At 35.9% G+C, this 16580-nt stretch overlaps 1 pseudogene; it reads left to right on the top strand.

The window, feature by feature from the left end:
* Positions 1–13596: 13596 nt before the first annotated feature.
* On the top strand, positions 13597–14371 carry LOC140523565 (small ribosomal subunit protein eS4-like; annotated as a pseudogene).
* The last annotated feature ends 2209 nt before the right edge of the window (positions 14372–16580 follow it).

Here is a 16580-nt window from a genome sequence, read left to right on the forward strand (position 1 = left end):
ATATTTTATTTGAACATAGTGGTTTGCATGTTGTCTCCTACATTAGACTGTGACCATTTTGAGGGCAGGAGCTAGTTTTGCCCAGAACTTAGCACAGTACCTGGCACATTTAATAAAGGTTTGCTGACTTAATATCCCTTTGGCTGTTGAGTGGAGGATACATTTGAGTTGGAAGAGACTTGAGGCAAGAAGAATAATAAGAAAGCTATTGAAATAACCCAGGGAACTGATGAGGGCCAGAACCAGAGTGGGAACTCTGTGAGTAGAGAGAAAAGGACATATACAAGAGATTTCGTGAAGGTAGAAACAAGATTTGGCAACAATGTGGTTATGGCAATTGAGTATGAGAGAGGAATTGGAGATGACATCAGGATTGGGAACATAAGTGACTGGGATGATGGTAATAACATCTTTGACAGTAATAGGGAAATTGGGATGAACTCAGGAGAGAAGTTAGAGATGGATATACACATTTGGAAATCATCTCCATAGAGATGATAATTGAACCCAGAATAATGTTTTTAAATTTTTAAATAAAAAAATTAGATTACAAAGGAAGCCAATTAAATTGACAAACTATTATCAGAATTAAAAAAAAAAGTCCACAGACCCAGGTGAAGAACTCTCTCCTCTATATTCTCACTCTTAGTGATCTTACCAGTTTTCATGAGTTAAACTTTGATAGTTTAACTATGTAGACAGTTCCCAAATCTATATGTTCCACCCCAGGTTTTCTCCTAAATTTCAGCCCCAACTCACCACATAGGCATCTCAAACTCAAATTAGTCCAAAACAAAACTCATTATAATTCTTCCCAAACCCATCACACCATTATTCCAGTCACACAGATTTACAACACTGAAGTCATTCTCAAATTTCCCTTACATCCAGTCAGTCACCAGATCTTGTCAGCTCTGCCTCAACATTTATTCTACCATTTGTCCCTTTCTTTCCTCTCTCCAATGCATTTTATGAACAGTTTCTAAATTAATACTTCTAAAGCTCTGGTCAAACCAAGTCACCCACTTGCTCAAGAAAATCTAATGGTTCCCTCTTGCTTCCAGAATCATTTACAAAATCTCCTGTTTGAAAACCCTTTTCTGTCTGGATCCAAACTACCTTTCCAGTCTCATTGCACATTACTCTCCTTCATGCATTAAAGCCAAACTGTCCTACTTGCCATCCCACATACAGGATATTTTGTCTTTTTTTTTAGTCTCTCCATGCCTGGAATGTGCTTCTTCCTCACTTCGGTTTTGTAAAATCTCAAACTAAGCTGCCTTCAGAATTCTGCTTCTGTCACCTCTTACAGGGAGCTTATCCTGATCCTTAGTTCCTAATACTGTACATTTTCCCAATCAGAAATGACTTCTTACATATTTTGCCTTTAATTATCTATGTACATGATCTTCCCCCTATACAAATGTAAGCTCCTTAAGCACAGAGACTGTTTTATTTATTTCCATATGCATACTGCTTGGCACAGTGCCTGCACAAATTTATTGACTGATTGAGGTTGGACTCTCATAAAATGAGTGATTTAGTCCTATCACCAAAAATAGGTAGTGGGAGTAGGGAGTTTGCCCCACTTGTCCTATGTGAACTATAGCAAACTCCTGCTCCTCTCATTCCCCTCCTTTCTTTGGCCCTGGTTTCTTTGAGGCTTGGTCTAAGGTTTTAGAAATGTAAAAGACTGCTTCGCATATGATAGTTCACAAATTTGACTTGTACTTGACCTCCATCCAGTATATAAACTCTGAAAGAATCTTCAAATATAATTCATACCTCATTTCCTTATTAAAATTCCTATCTGCACCCCAGATTCATGTGTGTCACAAGGGAAATGTCAACATATTTTAGGTATGGTCTCCCTCAGAAATTTAATGATAACAGAATATGTTGGGGTTTGTTAGTATGGTACAGAAATGTTAATGATTTTGTGGATTTGTTTCATATCGTGCACTTTGCTGGAGCTATTGTCTCAAGCCATTAAGCTATTGATTCTCAACTCTTTACATACTTTCCCATTTTCCCTTTTTTCCAGGTGGCCCTTGTATTTCTTACAAGGCTTCTCTGCTTTCAAGTCATAAGAATATCCATTTTCCTACTCCCCTGTCAATGTTGCCCCTCCCTTCCATCCTGGGCAACTACATATGTTCTCTCCTTCCTTCAATATTATTACATGCAACCTCTGTCTTACCAGCCTAAATATTTGTCCATCCTCTGTCTCTCCTATATCCCTCATACTTTTCATTTTACCCTATTTCCTCTACCAGCTTTTATATAATCAGGATCTGCAATAATGCTTGTTTTGAAAATGCACGTTTATTCCAATGCAATTGACATATTAGGGAACAATTCAAGCATAATGCAAATTTCATATTTACTCATGTGAGATTTTTGTCCCTGCAAAACACTATATGAATACAGAACACTCCTTCTGAAATGGAAACTATGTGAATATATAAAATGCATATGTTTCAAATATCCTCTAACTACCTTGCTTCATTGAGTGTGTTATTTTACCAGGTTGTCTTTTGCTATTCTTTTGCATTTCTGGGTTTTTATATATTAAATGTTTTTTTATTTGAGTGTTTCTCATTCCATATCCCAAACATGTCCAAGTGTCCAGGTTCAAAAATGCCAAACAATACATGCAAAAAGAAAGCTTTAAATATTAAGAAGGAACATGAAGCAATAAAAGCATTTTGAAAGAAACAAGAGAAATGTGTTTTCTTTTGAGCAATAGACATAAAAGAACTGAGGACTATCAGAGACCACACCATGAAAACAAAAGAAACATTGATGGGTGGAAGCGTTGTGTCCCTAACTCTATTTTCTCTTTATTGCATGATTTTGCAAAATGCAGTGATTTTAAGGAGTGCATATATCATGTTAAAACAAAACCAACTACACTTCTCCATTTCTTCTCTTCCTTTTCAGCCTTCTCTTTGTCTGTGTAACCTGTGGCCCAAAACTGAAGGATCTGGGTTTCCATGGACCAGGTTCAAGTTTGAGGATCTTTTCACAAAGATCTCTTTGGCTCATGCCCCAGTACAAGCACAATGTTCCCCTGGGACCATAGGTATTGACTCATGTCTGGTCTCCTTGACGAAATGGAAATGGTCTCAGAGCTCATGCAAACAAATGGGTTACTGTTACATTGTAAAAAGTATATGATATGCTTCTTCCTAAGTTTTTATGGTATGATCTTTAATATTAAGGTTGCATATACATTTTGAATGTATTATGGAACATGGTGCAAGATGATGGTCTAAGCTAAATTTCTGCCAGACTACTTTCCAATTTTCTCAGAAATTTTCATCAAATAATCATTCTTTTTAAGGTAATTAATGTTTTCTCCTTTGTCAAATGCTAGATTATTGAGTTTCATTGTTTTGGTTTCTTGCTTATCTAGTATATTCCACTGATGTACCTCTCTTGGGTTAACAAAACATGAAATCTAACATGGGCTTCACTTATTCTGTCAAGAAACACAAAACAGGGTTTATGTTGTAATACCTGCATAGTCAAAACAATTGTCTTCATGTCTCAAGTAGGTTTCTACTACTCCTAGGGTTCTATACAGTCCTCAAGGGTTATAATACTGTTCTAGGGTTGAGGATCCCCCAAAATACGAAAAGCACTTGTAGTCAATAATGAAGTTGCCTCAAGCTAGAACAAAATTTACTATGCATAGGATGAAAAAAAAAACACAAGTTACCATCATGCTATCAGAAAGTAAAAAACAAAAATCTACAACATTAAAAGAAATAAACAAGGACACGAACCTGAAAAGCTTCTACATAAACAAATTAATGGATAAGAAAGGATGTGATTAAATGGGAAGAAAAATCTTTATGTCAAAATTTCTCTGACAAGGGCTTGGTATTCAAGATATATAATTAACAGATATAGATAAACATATAAATCTACATTATTTATTTATATATGTATATATGTGTGAGTATATACATACATAGAATAAATCCAGGGATACGAACAGACTATTCTTAAAAGAATTGCAAACTATTCGCAGCCATAAGAAATAATGTACCAAATCACTAATAATAAGAGAAATACAAATCAAAAGAATCTTGAAGTTTTACTTTATACCCTGCAAATTGGCAAAGATGCCAAAAGACAAGCATAATCAATGTTAGAAGTGTAGTGGGAAGAAAGGTAAAGCTATGAAGCAATACAATTATTTTGGCAAGTAATTTGGAACTAAGCAAATAAAGTGGATAAAATATCCATACCATTTGACCCAGATATACTACTAGGTTTATAATGCACCATCATTTATAAGAATATTTGCACTAAAATTTATAGCAGCACTTTTTCTGATAGCAAAGAATTAGAAACAAAGTAGGTGCCCAAAATAAGGGATGGCAAACAAACTGTGGTACATGAATGTAATGGAATACTACTATGGGAATGAAGAATTTTATGTCTATAGAAAAGCCTGGACAGATTTGTATGAACCAACATACAGTGAAGTAAGCAAAGCCAAGGAATTAATACACAAAACTACAACACACACACACACACAAAATTAAAAGTGAATGTTGTAAAATTATAAAAAAACAAACACAATCCAAAGAAGATACATGAAAAGACATCTCCACCCCAACCCCTTTGTAGAGGTAAGAGGTCCATAAATGTAATAAGTTGTACATCTTTTCAGGTTATTTTAGTTTTGTTGATGCATTGACCAGTTTTGCTGATCTACTCTCTGTAAAAATATTATTGTTATATAATGTGAGGGGAGATGTTTGGGAAAATTATGGTGATATAAAAGAAAGCAAAAGATATCAATAGAAACCTATTTTTACAATATAGTTATATGAGGTGGCTATCTGGGAGGGGTGAGAGAAAGGGATACTAGGGAAATATTGGTGATATAAAAATACACATACCAATGTGATGTGTGTGTATTATATATACACATGCACATACACATGATTTTATTTTTTTCAAAAAATAGTTTTTCCCTTTTTCCTCACCTCACAGACCATGCACACTACAATAGTAGTAAAGGGCAAAATCAGTTACTCTTCAACATTATTGCTTTGTCCCTTGATACTTCTCAGCTACAGAATCTTTGTTGCTGGACTACTTCTTTTTCCAGAAAGCAGGCACTGTCCTCCCGAGTGTCTGGAGAAGGAAGATTAATTGCAGAGTTCCACCAGGAACTCCTTTCTTGCTCTGTCATACCACCATTACCACTCTAGTGTGTACAATCTACTATTCTTCAGCACTTAACTTGCCCAGAAACTTTTTAAAAATTTACTATTGCTTCTGTTCTCTGCCATTTCTGTGGTTGCATGGTTTGTTCCTTTCCATTCAGGGGTCCATCTGATCCTATGGTGGGACCTTGCATGACTGTAGGGTTGTACATACTTCCCTTCAGGTGATGTGTCTTCGTGCATCCAACCACCTGACCAGTTTCCCTCTGATTATCTGAGTTTTCTGGTTCTCCATGTATGTCTATTCCTTGCTTTCCTGTCCTACTTTTTAAAGGGCAAATCCAAGCATATAGCCCAGGTATTAACTTCATTTCTCATGAGGACCAATGGGATCAGGCCAGGCTTATTTCTTATTAAAGTAAAACAAATGGTCCAACTCTTACTTCCCCAAGCCCCAGGTTCACACAGACAGCTCTAGTTTCCAGGGGTGATCTAAAAGGCTCATTTTTTTTTCTTTTTAAAATATCATTGTGTGTCCCCACCCCTCCAAATTTTCTGCAACAAAAATTCTAAAGATAGCTTGTGTCTAGGTTTCCATGAATGGGAGTAACAGGAATCCCTAGTTCCTACATCTTATTTAAGGTAGCAAATGCATCCGAGTAGAAGATAATCATTATTTTACTCCAGAAAAAAAGCAGAAAAAAATAACAGGAAACTAAGAGGTGTCCATTAATTGCAAAATGGCTGAACAAATTGTGGTACACGAATGTAATAGCATATTATTGTCCCATAAAAAATGACAAAGGGACAATTTCAGCAAAAATTAGGAATATTTGGATGAATTGAAATAGGTTAAAGCGAACAAAACCAGAAGAATAATTTATACAATAACAACATTCTAAAGAAAAATAATCTTGAACAACTTAAGAATTTATCAACAATGCAATGACCAATCACAATTCCTGAAGCTTGATGATATGCTACCCATCTCCTGACAGAGAAGTAATGGACTCAAAGTGCAGAATGAAACAGACCTTTCTGGACATAGTCAATGTGGAAATTTGGTTTGCTTGACTATGCAGATATGGTACAAGATTTTTTTCTTTTTTTCCAATGGGGGAGAGAAGTTAGAGTTAGGGCAAAGTGAGTAACTATAGGGCTGTCAAGAAAAGAAAAGAGGGTTAAATAACCCCATCTCATAAAAAGAATTTGAACAAGCCATCAATGAACTCCCTAGGAAGAAATCTCCAGGGCCAGATGGATTTACAAGCAAATTCTATCAAATATTTAAAGAACAATTAATTCCAATACTGTATAGACTATTTATGAAGATAGGTGGAGTCCTACCAAATTTTTTTTATAAGATACAAATATGGTGCTAATACCTAAACTGGGAAGAGCCAACACAGAGAAAGAAAATTATAGACCAATTTTCCTAAAGAATATAGATGCAAAAAATTTAAATAAGATATTAGCAAGAAGATTACAACAAATTATCATGAGAATAATACACTTTAATCAAGTAGAATTTATACCAGGAATTCAGGGCTGGTTCCATATTAGGAAAACTATCAGTGTAATTGATCGTATCAACAACAAAACTAACAGAAACTATATGATTATCCCAATAGATGCAGAAAAAGGTTTTGACAAAATACAACACACTTTCCTATTAAAGACACTAGAGAATACAGGAATAAATGGAGTCTTCTTTAAAATGATAAGTAGCAACTACCTAAAACCATCAGCAAGCATTATATGTAATGAAGATAAACTAGATGCATTTCCAATAAGATCTGAGGTGAAACAAGAATGTCCATTATCACCACTGTTATTCAATATAGTGCTAGAAATGTTAGGTTTAACAATAAGAGAAGAAAAAGAAATTGAAGGAATTGGAATAGGCAAAGAAGAAACTAAGTCATCACTCTTTGCAGATGATATGATGATACATTTAGAGAATCCTAGAGAATCAAGTAAAAAAAACTACTTGAAATAATAAATAACTTTGACAAAGCTGCAGGATATAAAAAATAAACCCACATAAATCATCTGCATTTCTATATATTAACTAACAAAGCTGAACAGCAAGAGATGGAAAAATTCCATTTAAAGTCACTGTAGACATAATAAAATATTTGAGAGTCTACCTGCCAAAACAAACACAGGGACTATATGAACACAATTACAAAATACTTTTCACATAAATAAAGTTAGATCTAAATAATTTGGAAAACATCAGTTGCTCTTGTAGGCTGAGCTAATATAATAAAAATGACAATTCTACCTAAATTAATTTACTTATTCAGTGCCACACCAATCAAACTACCTAAAAATATTTTATAGAGCTAGAAAAAAATAATATAAAAATTTATCTTGAAGAACGAAAAGGTCCAGAATATCAAGGGAATTAATGAAAAGAAATGACAGGAAAGATGGTCTAGCCATACCAGATCTTAAATTGTTTTATAAAGTAGCTATCATTAAAACCACTTGGGGCTGGCTAAGAAATAGAGGGGTAGATCAGTGGAATAGGTTAGGTACACAAGACACAATAGTCAATGATTATAACAATCTACTGTTTGATAAACCTGAGGACCCCAGTTTCTGGGATAAGAACTCACTGCTGGAAAAACTGGAAAATAGAGTGGCAGAAACTGGGCATAGACCAACATCTGACACCGTATACCAGAATAAAGTCCAAATGAATACATGACCTAATATAAAGGCCAATATTATAAACAAATTAAGGGAGCAAGGAATAGTTTATCTGTTAGATTTATGGAGAAGGGAGGAATTTGTAACCAAATAAGAGATAGAGAACATTCTGAAATGGAAAATGGATAATCTTGTATTACATTAAATTGAGAAATTTTTGCACAAACAAAGCCAATGCAACCAAGATTAAGAGGGAAACAGACAACTGGGAAAGAATTTTTACAACTACTATCTCTAATAAAGGCCTCATTTCTAGAATACATAGAGAACTGAGTCAAATTTAGAAGAACCTAAGTCATTCCCCAATTGATAAATGGTCAAAGGATATGAACAGGCAGTTTTCAGAGGAAAAATTAAAGCTATCTATGGTCATATGAAAAAATGCTCTAAATCACTACTGATTAGAGAGATGCAAATCAAAACAACTCTGAGGTACCACATCACACCTATCAGATTGGCTAACATGACAAAACAGGAAGATGATAAATGTTGGAGAAGATGTGGGAAAGTTGGAACACATTCATTGTTGGTGGAATTGTGGGCTGATCCAGCCATTCTGGAGAACAATTTGGAATTATGCCCAAGGGGCTACAAAAATGTGCATACCCTTTGACCTAGCAATACTGCTTCTAGGACTGTATCCCAAAGAGATCATAAAGTTGGGGAAAGGACCCACATGGACAAAAATGTTTATAGCAGCTCTTTTTGTGGTGACCAAGAACTGCCAATCAAGGGAATAGCTGAACAAGTTGTGGTATATGAATATAATGGAATACTATTGTGCTATAAGAAATGATGAGCAGGTAGACTTTGGGAAAACCTGGAAAGAATTATATGAACTGATGCTGAGTGAAAGGAGCAGAACCAGGAGAACATTATACACAGTAACAGCCACAGTTCGGGAGCTCTGACTTTGATAGACTTAGCCCTTCCCAGAAATACAAGGAACTAAAACATTTCCAAAGGACTTATGATGCAAAATGCCATGCACATCCAGAGAAAGAACTATGGAGTCTGAACACAGATTGAAGCAGACTATTTTCTTTTTTATTATGTTTCATTGTGTTTTGTTTTTCTTGTGATTTCTCCCATTCATTATAATTCTTCTATGCAACATGACTGGTATGTAAACATATTTAATAGGAATGTATGTGTAGAGACCATATAAGATTACATGCTTTCTTGGAGAAGGAGGGAGGAGGGAGGGGGGAGAAAATTTAAAACTTATGAAAGTGAATATTGAAAACTAAAAACAAATAAATTAATAAATTTTTTTTAAAAAGAGGCATCATTTGGAAGCATTTTATTAAAATGCACAGAGGAGATCAGAAATAAAGACCAGAAGAAAACATAGACAAAAGGGCAGTTACGAAAGTTACATGTTGAATTTATTAAGTATTTAAGAGAAAAAACAAACTGCACATAATAAAGATTTATAGTTTCATGACACAGAAGATAGAGAGTGGGGCCTGGAGTCAGAAGACCTGACTGATAACTCACTGTAATAACAGAGGATGGCAAGGTCCTGATCTCCTGCCTCTCATAGAGTGGCTTTAACTTTTACTCCTCCTCTTGCAGGGCCTCTGTGGAAGACCCTCTTCTTTCACCAAGAGGGATCTTACTTAGGAATTTCCCTTCTCTCCAGAAGACCAGGTTTCCAAACACTTCAACTTAGCTTTATTCATGAGGCAAACCCTCAAGGTTGGCTCTATTCCTCCCCTCCCCCCATGCTTTTTTGACTAGAAAGTTAGGTTCTAGGATCATACTATTTAGGAAATCCCCCTTCTCTGACTAGAAATTCAGAGGCTCTTGAAGTCTAGAGTTACTGGTTTATCAATCCCCTGAGGCTAAAAATGTTCAGCATTTAATTCAAATTAATAGAGTGCCAGGGCTGAGGCAGAAAACTCATCTTCCTAAATTCAAATGTGGCCTCAGACATTTACTAGCTGTGTGACCCTGGACAAGTCAATTTACCCTGTTTGTTTCAGTTTCCTCATCTGTAAAATGAAATAGAGAAGGAAATGGCAAACCACACAAGTATTTCTGCCAAGAAAACCCCAAATGGGATCACAAAGAATTGGACACAATTAAAAATGACTGAATAACAAAAATACTCCAAGAAAGTAATAGAAGGACCAGTCTAGACACTCTTTCCAGAAGTGATTGGAGCCTGCCTCTAACATAAAGTCTGAAGCCAGGAAAGTAGGCTGAGAGAATGAGCAAACACACGAAAAGAAAATCTCATCATTAAAAAGCTATTATAGTGAGAAGGTACTATTGACCTGAAAGTTTGGTTAAAGAAAAGGCAACAGGCTAAATGCACACATTTTTATTCTTATTATTCTTATTCCCTCCAGTCATTAGATCTGGCTACTCAATACAGGAATGGTTAGGCTTAAATACATTTTACTGTGAGAAAGGAACTGTCTTAGTTCACCAAATTGTAAATTTAGTGAGACAAGACAATTAACAAAGTAGTGTCAGTTGGAATTTATGATTCCAGGCTGTGTGAATTTCCTCTCTGCAGCATATGTCTCTGTGACACATGATAAGGAGAAAATCCCACCACTCTGGTTATAGACATCCTGTTATAAACAGGACTTTGAAATTGCTGACACAGGAAAGGGTATTTTTAACAGAGTTGACAAAGTTTCAATTGAAATTATGACCCAAGATGTCTGTGTTTTCTTTACCATTAACATGCCGTAACATAGAATATGTCCACAAAACATTAAGATATGGAAAACATCCCATTATTCAAGAAAGTGTCTTGGATTAAAAGCCTCCTAAGGAATGCTAAGTCAGCCCTATCTACTTTGTTGACATAGCAAAAGGCATTCTCTGAATTTACTTCAGGGAGCAAAGAGACTATTAGGTCCAGACTCTTCTTAATTCAAGCTCTGACCCTTATTAAAGTCCAAAATTTGTATTAAATGATTATCAGTACACAAGAAACCAACGCAGAAGAGAATGATTCCAAAACATCTGTATCAAAGAAAAACACAACTTGGTCACAAATCAACTAGAATTCCTGGAAGAGATGAAGCAAATTTGATTTTTTTTTTCATCTAAAGGAATTTTAAAAATATTTTTATAAATTAAATCAGAACGCCAGAAGAAAAAAATGGAAAGAAATGAGAAAGGAAGAATTGGAAAGGGAATTAATAGCCTGACACAAGGTACAAAACCTTGCCAAAGCAACAAAACCCCTAAAAATTAGAATGCACCAAATAGAAGTTAATGGCTATGAGACAGCAAGAAATATTAAAACAAAGTCAAAATACTGGGGGGGTAGGGGCAGGGGAAGAAATAGAATAAAATTAGCATACCACAGAGCAAAAAAAACTGGCTTGGAAAACAGATTGAGATTTTTAAAAAATTAAGAATCACTGTACTACCTGATAGCAATGACCAAAAAAAAAAAAAAAAAGAACCTAAACATCATATTTCAAGAAAGTATAAAAGAAAACTTAGAATTAGAGGGCAAGGTGGAAACAGAATTCACCAATTCCCTTTGAAAGAAATCTCCAAATGGAAACTTCTAGAACTTTCCTGCTGATGTTTTTATCCTTAGTCTTTTGCCCAATGCCTGGCCATAGCGCTTAATGAATGTTTTGTTATTCATTTGTCCAGAAGTGAAAAAGGCTGAACAGGTCTATGTTTACTTTTGTAGGCAAGTGGAGAAAACAGCTCCTTAGCCAAAATGCTGTCCTGCTCAATCTTCTTTAACATAACTGGGGGTTTGTGCAGTGTTCGAGGGGAAACTCCTAGAAATATTATAGCCAAAATCCAGAGCTTCGAGGTCAGACAAAAAAAAAACAGTCAAGTACCAAGGAGAAACAATCGGGATTAGCCATCAAAGAAAGGACTGGAAGAGACTGGAACAGAATATTCAAGAAAGCAAAAAATGATTTAGGCTTATGACCAAGAATAATTTACCCAGTAAAACTGAGCATATAATCTTACAGGGAAACAATTGGATCTTTAATGAAACAGGATGTTCAAGCATTCTTGATGAAAAGACCAGAGCTTCATAGAAACTTTAAAGGACAAACATAAAATCAAAGAGAAACATAAAAAAATAAACATGAACAATTATAAGCAACTAATTAAGGATAAACAGCATACATTCTAATAAGAGGAGAAGATACATATGTCCCCTATCATTATCAGGGCTCTTAAGAAGGAATCAAGGACTAGAAGTCATTCTGTTCTGTCTTTATATTTTTTTTTCCCAGACAGAGTTCAAATGAGAAAGTAGGACAGAATTTATTATAATAAATTCTGTAAGAATTCAAGATAATTTTAAATATCAGGAATAATAATTATAATCTCACTCAAAGCAATAGTCAAAATCAAGTTTAAAAAGCTAAACATTGAAACTACATTTTATTTAAAGGCACCATAGAAAATGAAATAATATTAATACTTAGTATATATACCTAGTATATAAACTTAATGATCTTAAAAGAAGAAAGGAAAAGGAAGGGAAGAGGAATATACTGGGAGATAGGGGAAGGGAGAGGAAAGTTAGGGAAAATTATCTCACATAATCAGGTCTGGCAAGTAGAAGTCTATATAAACAAGGGAGAAGATGTGATGAGAGGAGGAGCATTTGATGCTTCGACCTCTCATCTGAACCAGTCAAAGGAGGGAAGAATACATTTATACACTTACACAGGATACAGAAATACATTTCATTCAATAGGGAAAGGGAAGGAGGAGTAGATAAAGGGAGGAATTAGTAATAAGCAAAACAAACTATAAATAAGGATATACACAAATATTTCAAGTTCTTTTTATGGTGACAAAGAATTAGAAACTGGAGAGGAGGGTGCCTATTAATTGAGGAATAGCTGAACAAGTTATACTATGTAAATGTGATGGAATAATAATAATATGCTGTGAGAGATGATGAAGGGAACAGTTGAGTAACCTGGGAAGACTTGTATGAACTGATATAGAGTGAAATAAGCAGAGCCAAGAAAATAACCCATACATTGTCAATAATATTGTCAAAACAAACAACTCTGAAAGACTGATCAGCATAATTCCAGAGGATAAATGATGAAAAAACATACTATCCACCTTGTTATAGAGAGGTGGAGGTCTCGGGGTATGGAAGACACATAATATAATATGATATAATAATGTAAACCTTTTTTTAACATGGACAAAGTGGAGATTTGTTTTACTTGACTGAACATGTTTATAAAAGAAATTTTGTTTTTGTCTTTTTTCAATTGAGAGCAGATAGTACAAAGAAGGCAGACTTTTGCTAATTGAAAAAAATTAAAAATTAGAAAAAAGAAATATTAAACGAATTCATACAAGAAGAAGTAATAAAGTCTGTTATATTCACCTGGGTGACTGATACTTAAGCTTTGTCTAAACAAGACATTTTCAATTTAATTAAATTCAATTAAGATTTATTAATCTCTTACTATTTACCAGGAATTGTGCTTAGCACTGGGGATACAAATAAGAAAAAGAAAGATGCTCTTGCCTCACAGCCTTGAGACCAACTGGTCGTGTTGCTGGACCTGTGAAACCTTTGTTTTACAGGTAAAGATGCTGAGCCCCAAAAAGGTGAAGTGACTTGGCCAAACGCACAAAGCTTATAAGTAGATGGAGCCTCTGACTCTACAGCTGAGTAAATTTCCCATTTTAACTCGGATGCAGTGCAACCATGCCTCGTGGTCCCAAGAAGCCTCTGAAGCATGTAGCAGCTCCAAAGCATTGCATACTGGATAAATTAACAGGAGTTTTTGCTCCAAGACCATCCACAGGTCCCCACAAGCTGAGGGAATGTCTGCTGCTCATCATCTTCCTGAGAAACAGACTCAAGTATGCCCTGACTGGAGATGAAGTCAAGAAGATCTGCATGCAGTGATTCATCAGGATTGATGACAAGGTCCGCATTGATATTAGAAACCTGCTGGCTTTATGGATGCCATTAGCATTGAGAAGACAGGTGAACATTTCTGTCTGGTTTATGACACAAAGGGGCACTTTGCTGTTCCTAGTATTACAGCTGAGGAGGTTAAATATAAACTGTGCCAAGTTAGAAAAATTTTTGTGGGTACAAAAGGTATTCCCCATCTGGTGACCCATGATGCCTGTACTATCTGTTATCCAGATCCTCTCATCAAAGTAAATGATACAGTTCAGTTTGATTTAAAAGCTGGCAAGATCACTGATTTTATCAAGTTTAATACTGGTAACCTATGCATGGGGACCAGGGGGGCTAATTTGGGTCATATTGGCATGATCACAAACATCCTGGCTCTTTTGATGTTGTCCAGGTAAAAGATGCCAATGGCAATAGTTTTGCCACTAGGGTCTCCAACATTTTTGTTATTGGTAAGGGTAATAAGCCTAGGATCTCTCTTCCCCTAAGGAAGGGTATCTTACAATTGCTGAAGAAAGACAAGAGATTGGCAGCTAAGCAGAGAAGTGGCTAAATGATTGCAGATAAGAATTTGTAGGGTTGCAATCAAATTGATATGTTACAATTTTTAACAAAAAAATGTGATTACCTTACAAAAACATAAAATACATGAAATAAGAAATAGGTAGCCTAAACAACTCAAGTTTTATCAAGTGAAATTGGACAAGCCATAAATGCCTTTCTCTTCTTTACTTGAATTACAGTACTGTGGGTATGAATGTTGCATCAAATGTTAGAAGACATATCTGTACTGATTTTGCTTAACTACTTTTCTTTGTTAAATGGGATGACTCACTGATTAGAGGATGGGGAGAGGACATATCCCAAAATGGCTGATGTGAATACAAAAGATACCGATACAAGTTTAAGAAAAAATAAAAGGAAAGACATTCTTTGCTCTCAAAAAGCTCTCAATCAATCTATGGGAAAAGACAAATAAAAGAATGGGTTTTTATATATACATATACATATATATATATATATATATATATATATATATATATATATATATATATATATATATATATATATATATATATATATATATATATATATATATATATATATATATATACACATAGCCACCAGGGGGCATGATGTTCTATATAGTGGAAACAAAGGAGTCGTACTGATGGAAAAAGCAGAGTTACCAGTAAAGTTCTGAGTCCTCTACAAAGGAACACATTGGGAGGAGTTTGTTACCCACACTCTATCCCTCCAATCAGAGGGGAAAGGCAACTGAGGGACTGGAGGTGTTAAATATTAAAAAAAACCTGGAGTCAATCAGTTTGGTGATGAGACCATAGGTGATCAGTTTATCCTGGGGGTGGCATGATGTTTTGTGGAGTGAAAATTTCATCTCATCTTTGCATTGTTCCCTTTTCTGCAAATGAGTCAGCAGGATAGATGACATAGCTTCTACCAAAGGAGGAGAGCTGAAAGCAGAAGCTCTTGAACTCAGAGTGGCTTGCAAGCCTGGACACATTCACCTTGGTATCAATATTCAGTTCACCAGAACAGGCATACCCAAACTCAAAATCAAGTACCTAGATAGGACATGAGTTTTAGATGTCCTCAGAAGTTCACCACTTCTGTGAAAGTACAGTGAAGGGCATCCCCTTCTTCCACCTCTCCTGGCAAGCTACTTGCCACATGGAGAGTAGTGTCAGTCACTCCCTTTTAAAAGGTCCACAGAGTCATCAGCTCTTCCTGCTATCATCTCAAAGTATAAAGGTCCTTCAGTGCTGAAAAACACATGCTGGAAGCCACAGGTATTATCATCACCAAATGATGACCTAGCACACTGTTGGCTAGAATCAGGAAGGGCAGCTTTATGCATGTCATATTCACCCCTAACTTACACAGCTCTTAACGGGTTCCTGGGAGGAAACTGAATGCATGCATAGACTTCCTCCCACTTTCCAGAAATTCAGGTCTCTGCTGCATTTGAGTTTGTTCTCTGAACAGGAACTGGATCCAACCTCTGGAACCGTGGGCTCTGAGAGATGAACTTTCACTGTATCTTGTCTGGACCCAGGCCACCACACCTCTTCCTGGCCCTTTCCAAACCACACTGCCCCTCCTCCCTCCTAATCTAGATCCTGGTTCTGAGTAGTACTCCTCAATTAGAATATAAATTCCTTGAGAGTTAGGGACTTTGTTGTTGTTGTCTTTACCCTTAGTCTTTTCCCAATGCCTGGCTATAGTGCTTAATGAATATTTTGTCATTCATTCATTCAGAAGTGAAAAAAGCTGAACAGGTCCATCTGTTTGCTTTTGTAGGCAAAAGGAGAAAACAGCTCCTTAGCCAAAATTCTGTCCTGCTCAAACTTCTTTAGCATAACCAGGGCTGTGTAAGATGTTCAAGAGGACTAGAATCTCCGAGTCCTTTGCAAGGCTGCTCATCTACCTTTGTTGTCTATCTGATTCACCCAAATCTCACCTATACCAATAAGGTATAGCTGCATGTACAGCAGCCATACCCCAGTAAAACTGTTTTGGCAGATGGGCTAAACCAGGTTGAGGGTAACCAACAGGCCTCAAACCTCTCAATGAATTAGGGGAATGTCTATCCCATGCATGTGAAGACGTTTTCCTGGCAGAATGGGTAGAAGAGAACAATTTGTTCCAGTGGTCATGAAGGCAGCTGAAGTAGGTACTATGGAGCAGCAGGGCTTGATAGGACATGGAAGACACCAAGGTCATCATCATCCTCTGCATTC

Source organism: Notamacropus eugenii, chromosome 2 (assembly GCF_028372415.1).
Source record: "Notamacropus eugenii isolate mMacEug1 chromosome 2, mMacEug1.pri_v2, whole genome shotgun sequence".
NCBI lineage: Eukaryota > Metazoa > Chordata > Mammalia > Diprotodontia > Macropodidae > Notamacropus > Notamacropus eugenii.